The following is an 18,458-nucleotide window of genomic DNA, read 5'->3' as shown; positions in this document are numbered from 1 at the left end:
AAGTAGCAAAATATTTATGTTTTCATAATTAATACAATTCCTCATAGTAATGGATTTGATGCTTATTATGTGGTTGAACAACATGAGATGGTACTAGCTGAAATTGAGAATTTACAGAAAAGGGGAATTGCTTAAAACTTGTTACTATCTATGTTGCTCGGACTCTTCAAAAGTGTTGCCGCACCTGTGTGGGATTCTCCAACATTGCATTATTTTTGGAGTATCCGACACAGACCTTATTAGACATTTTTGAAGAGTTTAAGTAACATAAGTTATACCGTATACCCCTATTCTAATTGTTTTGGTCTGGAACAGATATCACTATGAATGTTTGACATTATAAAAATCTTCAACCTACTGTTCAGTCTGAAAGCCTTTAGGACTACTTATTTTTAGTGAAAGTGATAGTGTAAGTCGAAAGGGAATTGGAGAAGTTGTGATTATGGAGGTTGCGGTGAAGATGAAAAGAGAACGGAAGGTTTTAGAGTTGGTTAAGACGAGGAAGAGGAAGAAGAGCGATACTGATTTGGAGATGTTACCAACTACTGTAGCTCGTGTTAGAAGTCATAGTTCTGGAGTCTTAGTTGCACCGACGAGTTTAGAATTATTCACTTCCCAGGGAAATACTATTGCTTCGTGTAAACTGGGTGTGAATTCTAACTTTGCAGATAATGAATCAAACGATGTGACAAAAAAGCCCAAAATTTATAGATCTTGATGTATATGAATTAAAATTTTTGAATTTTACTTGTTTTTACGGTTTTATTTTCTTCTTCCTTTAATATGTATGGTACTATGCTCCGGTATGATAAATGGAGTGAATTGTCTTTTCATTCAATAATTTCAGTTGAATTCATATTTTTTTCATTTTTGTGAAATTGTATTGATGGCGGACTGATATTTGAATTTTAAATTTTCCAGGAGGATGATAGTGTGGAAATTACAACTAGTAATTCAATGTTGAGAGAAAGGTAAATATGCATTCCATGTCTTTCATGGCATTTCAATTATCTCTCAGATCCGCCACTTCAGTGCCACCATTTTTTTTCTTCACTGTTTTTTATTGAAAACAAAGCCCCATTTTTCTGTAGCGATGCAATACTATCCAATGATTTCAAATTTGAGCTTCACAAACTAGAGCTAACACCAAAACCACAACTTGCTAAATGTCGTTGCCGTCGATCTAATGCAGAAGCAAAGATGCCCTCAGAGGTTGAGCTTGATGAGTTCTTTGTTGTAGCCGAGAAAGATCTCCATAAATAATTTTTAGAAAAGTACAATTCTCTGCATTTATCTTCTTTTTCTATTGTTTATTTAGCTCCATAAAGAGTATTCATGATTTATGAATGTGTGTGTTGTAAAAGATACAACTTTGACTTTGCAAACGATAAGCCATTAGAAGGTCGTTACAAGTGGGTTCGATAGTAAGACAATGAATATAAATCCACCAGACCAACACAATATTCTGAGGCTAAGTCCATAACATTAGCAGCAGATGCTTCTTAATCTAATTTTTTTGGTAGTCCAAGGATTCTAGCACTAGTAGTATTTTCAAGTATATTTTGCTGTTATGGCTTATTAAGTAGTTCTCTCTTTTTCATTTTCTTAAGGCTTTATAATTTTGGTTTCCTTAGGGGGGCGAGCGTGGAGTTAGGATATGTACAGCCCAGGAAGACGAGGTATCTCCGTGTTAATTTAAATTAGTTGCATATATAAGTTATTCACTAAGAATGCTTTGGAGAAACCAATTGTCTTCATAAGAGCTCATCTTCTTCTTCGAGTTTGATATCCACTTCATCTCTACATCTTTCATCTATAATGATGTATATGTACGTAATGAATTAGACCGGTATTATTTTGAATTTGTGTTTGTGCAATGTAGTTGTACTCTTCTGGGTATTTAATTTCCATTTTTGTCCGAGTTATATTAGTATGGGCTGGAGGCAGAAATTAAAAGTGGAAATGCGTAGGCCGTTGCTACAGTGCTTTTGTAAGTAAGACAATGAAATTTTAGTGTATGATTTGGTGATTATATTCGAATGTGTCATGTGGAAATGTACAGCTTCTTCTAGTAAGATTGGGACTAGACCGGTGATGTCTGAAGAGGAGTAGTACTAGAATATTTTCCGAAAGCATTGCAGGACTGAGTCGACTATCTATGTTGCTCGGACTCTTTGAAAGTATTGCCGCACCTATGTGGGATTCTCCAAAATTGCACTATTTTTGGAGTATCCGTGTCACGACCCAAACCAGGGCCTAGCTGTGATGAGCATTTTGAACCATGAAGGCCCGAAACACCCCTATCTGTTTGGTAATCATGCACTTAATTCATATGATCAAAGTAATGCAGAAGAAATGCAATAATTCAGAAACATGGTCATAAATATGAAAAAAAACAATAACGTGGAAATAAGGTTCCCCCAACATCAATCAACCTCTAAACAACTGTCTGCGAAAATCTCTAACAAATGACTGAGTCAAGTAACTATATATAAACTGGGACAAGGCCCCCAGTAGACCCCAAAACTGAATATAAGATAAAAGGACTGCAGGACATAAGACCTACCGAAACATAGAAGGCTCACTACTTGTCTCTGCAACTCTGTCTGAATGATCTACTGATTCTCTTGACCCCTAGACTGGGCCTCTAAACCTGAGAGGTTGGAGAGGGAAGGGGGTCAGCACAAAAGTACTAGCACACAGAGATATCAAAATAAAACATAATATTTTTACAAAATATAGTTGAGAGCCATTATAAAGCAATTTCATATTAAATCATTTGAAAACACATGAGCGCAATGCAATAGTTTCTCAACAACAATGAAATGCAACTTAGCTAGGTGGAATACCCTACATAATTTACACCAACATTCTAACCTCGGTTGCCGCCGAGATTAAAGTATAAGTGTGGGAGAGACACACAAGACCACGAAGCATGGTGTCTCAACCTGCTGGTAGTGCCCAAGATCACTTAGCCCGGGCTCCTACCTATAGTCCCAATTTGGGAATGACATAAAGTCAAGTACACAAGATCACTTAGCCTGGTACCAAAATTCCGTGTCGGTAAACACGTTTTCTAGCGATGAGCCCTTACACTCAAACGCCTTCTTCGAGCATCCACCTTTCTCATGTAAAATCAATGCATTCAAATTTCCTCTGATTCAATCACATATCATGTTCTGTACGGTATCGTCATACCCGACTTGCAAATCATCAATATCACTTCCACATATGCATTATCATGTAAAACCCAAGGTGCTCCATCATTTACAAGTGGTGAACAATATTTATTTCAAATTCATGCTCTCCTTTGTTGGTCACAATATGATATGGGGTATCAAGACATTATCATGGGAATTTGAAAGCAATTTATCATTCATATTTATCAACTTCCATGGTAAATCTCAAATCACATATGCATGGTTTCAACCATTGAAGTATATAGGCAAACAATTCCCATGACATAAAGTAAATGACTTAGAAATCATATTGAAAGCAAGATATTAGCATTTGATTGAAAACCTCCATTTAAAAGCATGCATATTCATAAAAACTACACCCATGAGATTTTTGGATAACCCCACGCACCTCTATTTCCAAAGATATTAGATGTTTCTTGAAGCTTGCGGATTGGTGATTCCAAATATGTAATTATCTTCAAAAACCTACGGTCGAATCTTGAACTATTTGGGTTTTTATTTTGAAACCCTAAGGAGAATCTTTGAGCACTTTTGATGAATGATGGTGTATTTTGGGGTCCTTGGAACTGAATTTCGTGTTTTAGGGCTAAGGGTGGAAAAGGACCATTTTGTCCCCAAAACAGAGTGTTTAAGTCACTTGAATTCTTTACATAGGCGCCGCCCATCCCATTACCTATGTTTAAATAGGTGCCACCTAGGCTATCACCTATGTTTACATAGGCACCGCCTAGGGTATTGCCTATGCTTTCCAGTGGCCATGGGCGATTGGTAAGGCGACATATATCACTTTGAAAGGCCATAACTTCTTGCTCGGGTGTCAGATTTTAGCAAAATTGGTATCGTTGGAAAGCTAACTCGAATACCTATCATTTGACACATAGCATGATCCCTAATTCAACATATACAGTAAGTTATGGTCTATGGAATCTAACACACTTTAAAACGTCCACTAAAACTTAGTCGATCGAAATAGTTTCAACTCGTCCTTGAGTTAAAGGACCTCTATGGTCTAAATTCAAGCTTGAATGGATTCAAATGCTACACAAATAATTAACATGCAGTTCTGGCATAGGATTTTATGGCTTTGGGGTTTGTCAACACATCAGAATCATGGTCTATATTGTAGCCCAAAATGCGGGGCGTTACCATATCCCCTCCTTAGGATCATTTGTCCCTGAATGATGATGTAGGACACAGACAGACACGATTTCAAGAATAATAAAGGACTAGGAAAGATAAAAAGGAATAGAACTTTCTGTCTTATCCTCCATCGAAGCAAACAAATTGGGATAGCTAATTCTCATGTCATCTTCTGACTCCCAAGTTGCTTCTTCGACTTTCTGATTCCTCTACAGTACCTTTACTGAGGCTATCTCTTTGCTCCTCAACTTTTGAAATTGGCGATCTAAAATTTCAACGGGCTCTTCTTCGTACGACAAGGAGTTTTTCACTTTGATACCCTCTACTGGAAATACCAGAGAATGATCTCCAATGCATTTCTTCAACATGGATACATGGAATACCGGATGAATGGAACCCAAACTTGTAGGAAATTTTAGCTCATAAGCAACTGTACCAATCTTTCTCAGAATCTGATATAGCCCTACATAGCGAGGACTCAATTTACCCTTTTGTCCAAATCGCATAACTTTGAATGGTACGCTCAGCTTACCCATCCGTCTGAGGGTGGAAAACTGTGCTCAAATTCACTTGGACACAAAATCAGCTACATCACGTTTCATGTTATTCCACCAATAGAAGGTTTTCAGATCATGGTACATCTTAGTCGAGCCTGGGTGCACGACATACCTCGAAGTGTGCGCCTCATTAAGGATTCTTTGCCATAGTCCATCAACATTCGAAATGCACAACCTACCCTGAAATCTTAGAATACCATCACCACCAATTTCAAATGGCATAACCTTTTATTGACCCACATCTTTATTGATTTGCATCAAGATGGGATCTTCAACCTTCTTCTACTTAACTTCAGCACAAAGGGATGACTTAGCTAACTCATGAACAATCACCACTCTATTTTTGGAATCTAAGAGTTGCACTCCCAGATTTGCAAGGCGGTGAATATCCTTCACCATCTCTTTCTTTCCTTATTCTACATGAGAAAGGCTGCCCATAGACAACTTGCTGAGGGCATCGACTACAATATATGCCTTGCCTGGATGGTAATACAGAATCATATCATAGTCTTTCAGAAGCTCCATCCAGCGCCTCTGCCTGAGGTTCAATTCTTTCTGTGAGAAAACATACTGCAAACTCTTATGGTCAGTATAAATATCAACATGCACTCCATGGAGATAGTGCCTCCAGATTCTAAGTGCAAACACCACGGCTGCTAACTCCAAGTCATGAGTGGGGTAATTGCGCTCATGCACCTTTAACTTCCTAGATGCATAAGCTATCACCTTACCATGCTGCATCAATACACAACCAATTCCCACATAGGACGCATCACAATAAACCATAAAATTATCTACACCCTTGGGAAGGGTCAAAATAGGAGCAGTAGTCAGCTTGTCCTTCAACTTCTCAAAACTGTTTTCACACAAGTCAGACCACACAAACTTCATTTTTTTCTGAGTCAGTTTAGTAAGCGGAGCAGCTATGGAAGAAAAACTCTCTATCAACTTTTTGTAATACCCTACCAAACCCAAGAAGCTCCAAATATCGGTTGGAGTCGTGGGTCTGGGCCATTTTCTCACTGCTTCAACTTTCTGGGGATCCACTCTTATCTCGTCACTGGACACAATATGCCTCAGGAAGGAAATAGCGTCTAACCAAAATTCACACTTAGAAAATTTAGCATACAGCTAATGATCCTTAAGGGTCTGAAGATTAATTCGGAGGTGATTGGCATGATCCTCTTTACTCTTAGAATAGATCAGAATATCATCAATAAATACAATGATGAACAAGTCAAGAAACTGATGGAACACTCTATTCATAAAATCCATGAAGGCTGCAGGGGCGTTAATCAACCCAAAGGACATAACTAAAAATTCGTAATGACCATATCGAGTTCGGAAGGCTATCTTTGGTATGTCTGACTCCCTAACTTTCAACTGATGATAACTCGAAGGAAGGTCTATTTTTGAAAAATACTTAGCACCCTGAAGCTGGTAAAAAAGGTCGTCAATCCTAGGAAGAGGATATTTATTTTTAATCATAACCTTATTCAACCGGCGGTATTCTATGCATATACAAAGGGACCCATCCTTCTTTCACACGAAGAGCATAGGTGCACCTCATGGGGAAACACTAGGATGAATAAAACCTTTGTCTAGGAGGTCTGCAAGCTATTCTTTTAACTCCTTTAGTTCTGTGGGAGCCATTCTATATGGCGGAATAGAAATAGGACGAGTGTCTAGCAACACATCAATGCCAAAATCTATCTCTCTATCAGGGGGTATCCTTGGAAGATCTTCGAGAAAGACTTTTAGGAATTCATTCACTACAGGGATTGATTGCAGAGGAAGATTTTTAACTTTTGAATTTTTTACTCGAATTAGATAGTACATACAACCTTTGGAGATAAGCTTTTGGGACCTAATATAAGAGATAAAGTGACCTCTAGGTTCCATGGAACTCCCTGCCCATACAATTGGTGTCTTATTCGGAAAAGAAAAAGTGACCTTTCGGGTTCTGCAATCAAGGGTGGTATAACACGAATGGAGCCAGTCCATCCCAAGGATGTCATCAAAATCTATCATATCAAGTTCTATAAGGTCTTCCACAGTTTCCCTACTATGAATAGACACAACACAATTTCTATACACCCTTCTGGCAACAACAGAATCACCTACAAGAGTAGAAACAGAGAAGGGTTCTACAATAACATAGGTCTCAAACCCGAAACCAACAGCCACATAAGGGGTCACATAAGATAAAGTAGACCCGGGATCAAGAAATACATAAACATCACGAGAGAAGATTCGTAACATATCGGTGAGAACATCTAGTGAAGATTTCACCTCCTGGCAGTTACTTAAAGAATATAACCGGTTGCTACCGCTCCCGGCAGCTGAAGGGAAACCCTTAGGAAGGGGAGCTGTGGAGGTGGCTTGGGACTTAGCTTCCCCCCGCATTTCCTTCAGCAGAAGGACAATCTCTCTGAAGGTGACCCATTTTTCCACAAGTATAGCAGTTTTTCCCCTCAAACTAACACTTTCCTAGATGATTCCTTTCGTAAACCTCACACCGTAGATATGTACGATGCTACTGGGCCACACTGCCCTAAGACTGTGTACCTAGAGCTTTGGATCCATGAAAAGTCTAAAAACTCTGAGTTTGTCTGTCTGTCAGTGGTCTGGGTGCTGGGACGCTGGCTGCTGACTTTGCATTATTCCAAAACTTCTTCTTCTTCAACCACGCTGACTGTACATTATTCCAAAACTTCTTCTTTTTCAACCACTTATTACCCCAATTACCACTTTGCAGCTGACTCTGGTGCTGGTCCGCAGATCTAGCTCTCTTAGCCTGTCTGTATTCTCTCTAGATTCAGCAATCTTTTTCTTCTTATCTTCTACCTGCTGCATATGAACGGTCAGTTGAGCAAAGTCTAACTCCTTATTTAATATAGCCCCCTGGCACTTAAGTACCAGGTTATCAGCAAGGCCAGCTGCAAATTTCCTTATTCGGGCTCTCATATTACTAGTCAACTCTGGTGCATAGTGGGCTAGTTTATTAAACTTCAAAGTGTAATCCTTGACATTCATACTGACCTGCTTCAAATTCATAAACTCTTCCACTTTGGTCTCCCTTAACTCCAGGGGAAATAATCAATCAAGGAAAGCTTCCACAAATTTGCCCCAAATTGTGGGCTCAGCACTCTCACCTTTTATATCTTCCCAGTCGGCATACCACTGATTCACAACATCCTTGAGCTGATAGGTTGCTAGTTCCACCCCTTTAACCTTATCCACATGTATCACCTTAAAGATCTTTTCTATCTTATCCACGAACACCTGTGGATCTTCCTCCACCTTAGTGCTAGTGAACTTAGGTGGGTTCATCTTTATAAAATGTCCGACTCTAGTAGCCTCAGACGTAACAGATGCAGACCCAACATCTTTCGATCATTGAGCCTAGTTAGCTACCAATTGTGTCAGCATTTGAATTGACCATCTGAATTCTATATTTTAAATATCTCCCTGAGCAGTTGGGGGACGGTTGACATTAGTCCACAGAGCCCGAGGTAGACTGGTCGGGACTCCTGGAGTAGGGATAAATTCTAGACTGTGAGCTCTGTTATGGGTCCACATCCCATTTTCCTGAGCAATCTGATTGATGATACAACATGGAGGCTTAACTGTGTTTCTGAAACACAAGTGATCATTGATTAGGGGACAATTCAGACTCTGAAGCACGAACTAAATCATAAAGAAGGGAAATATTTCCTAAACGCCTAGCAACCTCCTGCTTATAAGTGTGGCACGCTACACATCCATAAATAAGACTCTACTTGACTCAATTTAGCAGACACCCTGGGACCATGAAACGTGCTTTGATACCAAGTTTGTCAAACCCAAACTAGGGCCAAGCCATGATGAGCATTTCAAACCATGAAGGCCCGAAATACCCCTATCTGTCTGGTAATCATGCACCTAATTCATATGATCAAAGTAATACAGAAGAAATGCAATAATTTGGAAACATGGTCATAAATGTGAAAAGAAACAATTACGGGGAAATAAGGTTCCCCCAATATTAATCAACCTCTAAACAACTATCTGCAAAAATCTCTAACAAATGACTGAGTCAAGTAACTGTATATAAACTGGGATAAGGCGCCCAATAGACCCCAAAACTGAATATAAGATAAAAGGACTGCAGGACATAAGACCTTCCGAAACATAGAAGGCTCACCACTAGTCTCTGTAACTTTGTCTAAATGATCTATTGATTCTCTTGACCCCTAGACTGGGCCTCTGAATCTGAGAGGTTGGTGAGGGGATAGGGTCAGTACAAAAGTACTGGCACGCAGAGATATCAAAACAAAACATAATATTTTTACAAAATATAGTTGAGAGCCATTATAAAGCAATTTCATATCAAATCATTTGAAAACATATGGGCATAATGTAATAGTTTCTCAACAACAATGAAATGCAACTGAGCTAGGTGGAATACCCTATATAATTTACACTGACTATCTAACCTCAGTTGCCACCGCGATTAGAGTATAAGTGAGGGAGAGACACACAAGACCACGAAGCATGGTGTCTCGACCCACTGGTAGTGCCCAAAATCACTTAGCCCGGGCTCCTACCTATAGTCCCAATTTGGGAATGACATAAAGTCAAGTACACAAGATCACTTAGCCTGGTACCAAAATTCCATATTGGTAAGCACGTTTTCCAGCGATGAGCCCTTCACTCAAACGCCTTCTTCGGGCATCCACCTTTCTCATATAAAATCAATATATTCAAATTTCCTCTGATTCAATCACATATCATGTTCTATAGGGTATCGTCATACCCGACTTGCAAGTCATTAATATCACTTCCACATATGCATTATCATATAAAACTAAGGTGCTTCATCATTTACAAGTGGTGAATAATATTTATTTTAAATTCATGCTCTCTTTTGTTGGTCACAATATGATATGGGGTATCAAGACATTATCATGGGAATTTGAAAGAAATTTATCATTCATATTTATCAACTTCCATGGAAAATCTCAAATCACATATGCATGGTTTCAACCATTGAAGTATATAGGCAAACAATTCCCATGACATAAAGTAAATGACTTAGAAATCATATTGAAAGCAAGATATTAGCATTTGATTGAAAACCCCCATTTAAAAGCATGCATGTTCATAAAAAGTACATCCATGAGATTTTTGGATAACCCCACATACCTCTATTTCCAAAGATAATAGATGTTTTTTGAAGCTTGGGGATTGGTGATTCCAAATAAGTAATTATCTTTGAAAACCTACGGTCGAATCTTGAACTATTTAGGTTTTTATTTTGAAACCCTAAGGAGAATATTTGAGTACTTTTGATGAATAAAGGTGTATTTTGGGGTCCTTGGAACTGAATTTCATGTTTTAGGGCTAAGTAAGGGTGGAAAAGTACCATTTTGTCCCCAAAACAGAGTGTTTAAGTCACTTGAATTCTTTACATAGGCGCCGCCATCCTATTGCTTATGTTTACATAGGATCCGCCTAGGCTGTCGCCTATGTTTACATAGGCTCTGCCTAGGCTATCGCCTATGTTTACATAGGCGCCGCCTAGGCTATTGCCTATGCTTTCCAGTGGCCACGGGCGATTGTTTAGGCGATGCATATCACTTTGAAAGGCCATAACTTCTTGCTCGGGTGTCAGATTTTAGAAAAATTGGTATCGTTGGAAAGCTAACTCGAATACCTATCATTTGAAACATATTAGGCTACCTAATTCAACATATGCAGAGTGTTATGGTTGATGGAAGCTGACACACTTTAAAACATCCACTAAAACTTAGTCGATCGAAATAGTTTCAACTTGTCCTTGAGTTGAAGGACCTCTATGGTCTAAATTCAAGCTTGAATGGATTCACATGCTACATAAATAATTATCATTCTGTATTGGCATAGGAATTTATGAATTCGGGGTTTATCAACACATCAGAATCATGGTTTATATTGTAGCCCAAAATGCGGGGCGTTACAATCAGACCCAGACTTTATTAGATATTTTTGAAGAGTTTGAGCAACATAGGTTATACCACATACCCCTATTATAATTTTTTTGGTTTGGAACAGATATCACTATGACTATTTGACATTATAAACATCTTCAACCTACTCTTTAATTTTATAATTAGAAAATTCAACTGGAGCAGGAAAATACATTTCTAAGATCAAAGGTACTTTTTAATTAACTTCTATAGCTTTAATTTGTCCCTTTAACATCTGTTAAACTAGCTGGGGAAACATAAATATAGGGTAAGGCTATGGACAATAAACTCCAATGGTTCTGCCCTTCCCCTTTAATGCACCGGATTGATTTTTAGCATGTGTTAAGCAACCCAAGCTATTTATTTATGTCACTTTAAATTAACATGAATTTGTTTTAGATAGCAGAAAATAAGAGGCTTTAGGAACTAAGCATAATGCTAGTAGGAGAGGGGCAAGAGTACAGTGCAATACGACATTATTTAGCGGGAAACATGGTTCAACTTAACATGATGGGAGGCCAATCTGGTGTCTGTATTTCCTATGATCCATTGTTCCTCATCATCATGACAAGAAGTCCCTTCACCTTCACTAGGGTATGTAATATTCAAACTCCAACTTCTATATCTATTTATTACTATTTATATTTTTCCCAAAAATAACTAAACTCACTTGTATATGTTTGAAATTATGATAGATCTTGAATAATCAATCCGTCACAAAAGTATGTGTTGGTCACAATATAGCTAGCTTTTGTACCGATCATTGTCCATCAGAAATTTATGTTTGAAGCATGGCGTCTATCAGTCTTTTATTAATAATATATTTAACATCTCAACTTTTGAAAGGATTTGATGGTTACAAGTGATGAATTTATCTTGGAGTGTGCAAGTTTCTTTGCAATCTTTGTCTTCAGTGTCCTTAATTATACAATCTCTAGCAGATTTCATTCTTATATGTTAGGAGTAGTTTAGTACTTCCCCAACTAAAAATTTTTAGGACCTAGATTTTATTGAGAATGTTACTAAATCAATTTTTAGTAGTATTAGAAAAATAATTCGTATTTTTATAACACAATACTTATTAGATACCAACTTTAATTTTGGGGTGGAAATGATAGTACAAACCCCAACTGTAATATCACACCGAATATGCTACTGTTGTCATATCATAACTTGTCAATGAGATTGTATTGGATAACTAGACTACACTAAGCAATGACAGCATCCTACGTGAAATGACTAAAAGTGAAGAAAAAAATTGCCTCTTAATTTCTACACTGATGATTAATTCAAGTTTATTCGACGTAGGCAAATCAAATAAAGCACTTAGAGGAGAGGACATATGTTCTCGGAAGGTCCAAAATTATCTCTAATCGATGCTTACGCTTAAGTTAGTATCTCATCAAATTTGATACCTTTAATTAAGTTTGTCTCGCTGCTCAGAAGAGTGTTAATGTCATCACAAATATTTTAAGTGAGTGCGCTTCAATCGAATGCTTTATTTTTTCTCCTATCTTATTCATGTAAACCAAGAATTATAGTTTTTAAGATGCTAATTTACTTGTGATTGATTCTGACTCTTTTCTTCTGCAAAACCTTGAAATATGACTCCTTCTTTGAACATCGACACTGCTGAAAGAGATGCTATTGAATTGGAAACCAAAAGAAAATCTTTCGCAAGGTATTGCTACTATGACTGCTTGCTGCCTTCTTGGATATTAATTTATTATATAAGTACCATAATGCTACCTAACAAATTTCTATTACTTTTCATCAATAATTAAACTAATAAGCTTTTCCATATTATTCACGTTAATAAAGTTGTAGGTTTAATGTTTATTTTTGAATCCGTGCTTCTTTGCTAGAATAAAGTATGACTTTTAGCTGATGATGTTGTGTTTTTACTGTTAAAGAGAGCTAAAAATGCCAATGGTGAACAAAATAGAGGTTCAACAACATTTTCAAAAGATTATAAAGATGACTAAGTCGTGGATCTTCAAAGGACTTGTAGAGTAATAGTCTGGAAAAGCTCCTTTGAAGCATCAGTTGTTTTAGGTTGACCACATCTGTTGTTCAGATTGTGTTAAAGCAGTAGGTATGAAGTTTACTTCATTGCGCTTATGAGTAGTGCTCTTTGTTGTCCATAAGGAGTGTTTGGACCCCAAACATTATTTTGTACACATATAGTATTATATTTATGTATACTTTCTAATGTGTACATATTGTGTTATAATTTATTATGCATATTAATAAAAATTTACATTAATACGAGTGACTATTTATATAATTGTTGCAATAGATCAATAAACCATTGCAATAGGTAGTCAAAAACCGTTGCAACAGAATAACAAAAGCATCGCAATAGATGCTATTACAACAGTTTAATGTCGTTGCAATAGAATTTATTATGATGGTTAGTAACCATTGCAATAGATGAAAAGAGGCATTGCAACAGAATAACAAAAACGTCTCAATAGATGTTGTTGCAATGGTTTAATATTGTTGTAATAACTTCTATTGCAATGGTTAGCTACCATTTGAATAGATGAAAATAAGCGTCTCAATAAGTCAAAAATAACTGTCGCCATAGGTCAAGCTATGGAAATGGTTGTTTGAAACCGTCGCTATAGCTGGACCTATGGTAATGGTTCAGACAGCCTTCGCATAAACCGTTTCCATAGACCTATCACAACACCCACCTATGGGACACTTGCTGAACTGTTGTGGTAGAGCTATGGCAACGGGTTTTCTGTCTATTACAACAGTTTTGCAATTGTCACCATAGGGGTAATTTCTAGTAGTGATGTTCATCTAGAGGCTTAAAGTGTCAAGTTCGTTTTATGAATCATCTTGTATAAGGCATGTACTCCTCCCTCATTGTTAGTTCTCACTGAAGGCATGTTTTAATATGTTTTAAACATTGATTATGAACCATAAATGCTTGTTTTTAAAACCATTGTTGAGGTTTTTGGATCATATTGTTTAGTATTATTTACACTTGGTTTAAATTATGTTTTTATATGGTTTTGGTGGTGGTTTGCATATGTGGGTAATTGTTGGTTGCCATTTAACAAATGGGTCATGGGTAACCCTAACTTGATGGTTTATGCTTTGGTTTGGTCTTAGTAAAGGTATGCCCTTAACGTGTTTGATAAAATGCCTATGAGAATGTTTTTGTTACATTATTGGAATTTTATTGAAGCTTTGCATAGTTTACTATGGTAATGGAACCTAAGTTGGTTTGCATTAGTTTAAATAGTTTTAATGGTTTGAAATGGTTTTGAATGGTATGAATGGTTTAAATAGTTTGAAATGGTTAAATGGTATGGCCATGGTGGAAATGAAATTGTTTTGAATGAAAACCTTGTGGGGTACATAGGAATCCCCCAAGTGAATGAAATAATGATATTAGAATTAATGATGAAGTCTTGTGGGGTACATGGTAATCCCCCAAGCATAACTTGATAATGAAAACCTTGTGGGGTACAAGGGAATCCCCCAAGTAAGCCTAATAATACTGTAGATTTTGGGGAATATGGGAATCCCCCAAGTAAACTAAATAATGTAACCTATGAGGTATATGGGAATCCCCTAAGGTTGGCTAAAGGCATTACTTGAAAGCTATAGTTGGTATGACGATACCACTAATGATAGACTTGGTTAATAATAAATGGAATTGGTAGTTTGGTTATGTGGTAATAGTTTTAATTGGTCAATAATGGTGGTGTGTGATAGCTAATCGTGAGGGTGTGAGTCCAATGAAAGGACATTGGAAAAACATATTTGCCAACATGAGGATTGGTATTGGCGATCATATGGCTAAGGGGTACACAGGAATCCCATAACACTTGTATATATGTATCGTGGAAAGCAAAGGGTACACGGGAGTCCCCTACTCCTATGGTATCTCTAGTTCGTGTGGCTACACGTATCGGGGTCCATCCAGGGGGTAAAACTGGACCCATATAGTCCATGTGTGGATAATGACGGTTAAGCTACACATACCTAGGTTAATGATTTTAAAGACATTCCAAATCTGATCCTCTTTTCTGGCATGGATTATAAATGTTTTGCTATGTATGCATATGGTTATTTACATGGTTTTAAAGGTTGTCATTATTTTACTCGTACTCAGATTCAAGTTATTTTAGTAAGTCTCAGATAAAGTGAATGAAAAAATCAAACCAAATGACCTATATCCAACCATATGACCCATAATGGACTTGGTTATTCTATCCATAATGGCCCAAATAAAATCACATTGATTCCGAGACCGGGGAAGACTGGTGATGAAATTCATATTAATCACTTCCTACTTCCATTCGAGAAACTCTATCTCTTGGAACTACCCACCAGGTCTCAAGTCTCAACTTTCACTTGTTGACATACAATACATTTAGCCAAATAGCTAGCGATATCCCACTTTATATTATTCCACCAATAAAACTACCTAAGATCATGATACATCTTCATAGAAACGGGATGAATAGCATACCGAGATCTATGACCCTCAGCCATAATTCTTTCGCTCAATCCATCAATATCAGGAACATATAACCTACCTTGGTACTTCAAGATACCATCATCACTAATCTCAATATTGATAACCTTTTGTTGACCCACATTACTCTTAATCTTCATCAAATTAGGATCCAACATTTACTTTTCCTTTATCTCAACAACAATAGATGACTGCGATACCAGATGCACAAATACACCATCATCCTCAGAGTCCATGAGAAAAACTCCAAGATTAGCAAAACAATGGATGTCTTACACCAATTACCGCTTACCCTCATCCATATGAGCTAAATTCCCCATGGATAACCTACTAAGAGCATCAACTGCAATGTTAGATTTACCTGGATGGTAATGGAGACTCATATCATAATCCTTTAGCAGCTCAAGCCATCTCCTTCGCTTGAGACTTGACTCCTGAGTAAACACATACTGTAGGCTCTTATGATCTAAAAATATGTAAACATAAATCCCCACTGAGATAATGACGCCAAATCTTCAATGCAAATACCACGACCAATAAATCAAAATCATAGTAGGATAGTTCTTCTCATGAACTTTCAATTGCCTAAAATTATAGGCTACCACCCTACCATGCTGTATCAATACACAACCAAGCCCAACACGAGAAGTATCACAATATTCTACAAAACCATTATTGCCCTGTAGAGAAGGACCTTCCGAGGTAAAATCTTTAACATGGACCAAATGATGCAAACACCCGTAGAGATCAACTTTTGGGACCTAATATATAGATGAACCTCCCCTTAGGAACTAAAGAACCCCCTTCCCATATAATGACTGGCTTATTAGGGAATTTAAGTATGACCTTCTGAGTATGACAATATGAGGAAGAATAGCATGAATGCAACCAATCCATCCCTATAAAACATCAAAATTAACCATGTCTAACTCTATTAAGTCTACCAGAGTTTCTTTACTACCAAAAGATACCATACACACCCTATAGACTCTTTTAACAACCACAGAGTCTCCTACCGAGGAAGAAATAGATAGACACTCAGGACTAAAAGTAAAATGCATAGCCACAAATGGGGTGATATGAGAGAGTGTAGACCCCAGATAAATCAAAAAATACACGTCATGGGAGAAAAGTTTAAACATACTCGTCACAACATTCGGAGGTGCCTCAGAATCTTGGTGAGTAACAAATGCATATAAGCAATTTTGACCAGTGCTAGACCAGAAACAAAAGTAGAAGTAAAAGAAGAACCCTTTGATACAGGAGTAGATAAAGTAAAAATAGGGGTGCTGTTGGCCCAAGAAGCCACTAGAGAGGGGCACTCTTGCTGCATGTGCCCAATCCTAAGATATCTAAAACATCTGTTCCTCTCTTTCTCATATTGGCCACAATGATGCTGACTAAAGAATCTACAAAGAGGGTAGGATTGAGATGACTGAGCCCTACTAGCCAGAGATGAGGCACCTTGTACCCAAAACCCACCACCAAACTAAGACTGATTATCACCCAATGACCTTGGGTAAGTAGCACTAGTCGTAGAATAGGAATTGGGATTCACCCAATTCTTTCACTTGGACCTCTTACCACTAAACTATTGATCTCCAATTTGGTCAGAGAATCGATACCTCTTGCTATGCCACTCATAAATCTCAACTTATTTTTTTCTCCTCTTCCACTTTTTGCATATATACAACCAATCTAGAAATATCTGTATCATTGATCAACAAGTCCACCTAGCTCTCAAGGACCAGCTCATGATACAATATCGAGGCAAACTACCTTATCTGAGCCCTTATAGCTGACACATCTTCAGAGAATACATAGACAACTGGTGAATCTTCATGGCATACTACTTCACAGATATTTTTCCTTATTTTAGATTAACAAACTTCTTTTCCTTTGCTTCCCTGAACTCTAGAGAAAAGAAATGATCCATAAAAGCATTAGTGAAGTCCTCCCACAAAGATGACTCATCAATATCACCCTTTGTCCATTCCCACTCCTCGTACCATTGGTATAAGGTATCCTTCGACTGATAGGATGCAAACTCCACCCCTTCCATACTAGTGGCATTCATAATTACGAAAATCATTTCCACCTCATCCAGAAAACCTTGGGGATCTTTCTTTTCCTTAACACTAGTATAGAGAAATTAACCTCGTAAACTTTCCAACACTTATGGCCTAAGAAGATGGAGTAAAATATGCACCATGCTAAACCTGAGAAGATACAAACTGAGCAGTCATATGAATCGACTAACAAAACTTAACATTTAATAAATCAGCCTAAGGAACTGGAGGAGGGCTAGAGAGAACTAGTGGAACCCCAAACCATCAAGTACTGGACCCCTATACTGAGTATGGACTTCATAAGTAGAGTGAGTCCCATCAACATCATCGCAAGTTTGGATAAAAAGGTTTACAAAAACTTCAGATCTTCTTAGAGGCATGATCTAAAAGGTAAGCAAACAAAAATTAGTTGAATCTAATACCTTAAACTCTATAGCTCGAGATAGAACCCAAAGAAAGGGAAAAATTCTTAAATGTCTCATAGCCCCTCTCTTTTAAGTGTGGCACGCTACACAGCAGTACAAGATACTTTACTTGACATGGCTTTGTGGACACCTAATTGACCATGAACCTTGATCGGATACCAACTTGACACGACAAAAAACTGGGCCTTGTTATATGATCTCAAACCCAACAAAGACCAAAGATTGCCCCGTTAACCCAATCTAACCATCACATCATACCACAGGCATCAGAGAACTCAAAACATATAATAAGTTAACGAAAACAAAACTAACAATCATAACTTATGAATGTCTAATCATTCTATTCATGCAAAACATTCAACATCCCAACTACCTAAGTTCATAGTCATCCAGAAGCCTCTACCAATCTGATGTCTATAATATATTGGGACATGCCCCCGACAATAGCCAAAAACTAAGTATAACGCAAATCTATGACATAAGATAGAAAGACTATGAAATATATTCCTTTCAAAGTATGGAAGCTCACCACTTCAAAGTTAACACACGGTCGGCTAAAACAACTAGTCACTACAC

The 18,458-nt window shown here is 37.5% G+C and overlaps 1 pseudogene; it reads left to right on the top strand.

Annotated features, from left to right (window-relative positions):
- The first annotated feature begins 49 nt into the window (after positions 1 to 49).
- Positions 50 to 1,425, top strand: LOC107871914 (annotated as a pseudogene).
- Positions 1,426 to 18,458: the final 17,033 nt, after the last annotated feature.

This window comes from Capsicum annuum, chromosome 5, assembly GCF_002878395.1.
Source record: "Capsicum annuum cultivar UCD-10X-F1 chromosome 5, UCD10Xv1.1, whole genome shotgun sequence".
Classification (NCBI taxonomy): domain Eukaryota; kingdom Viridiplantae; phylum Streptophyta; class Magnoliopsida; order Solanales; family Solanaceae; genus Capsicum; species Capsicum annuum.
The sequence above is the reverse complement of the archived record's forward strand: the minus strand, read 5'-3'. Positions and strand labels throughout refer to the sequence as shown.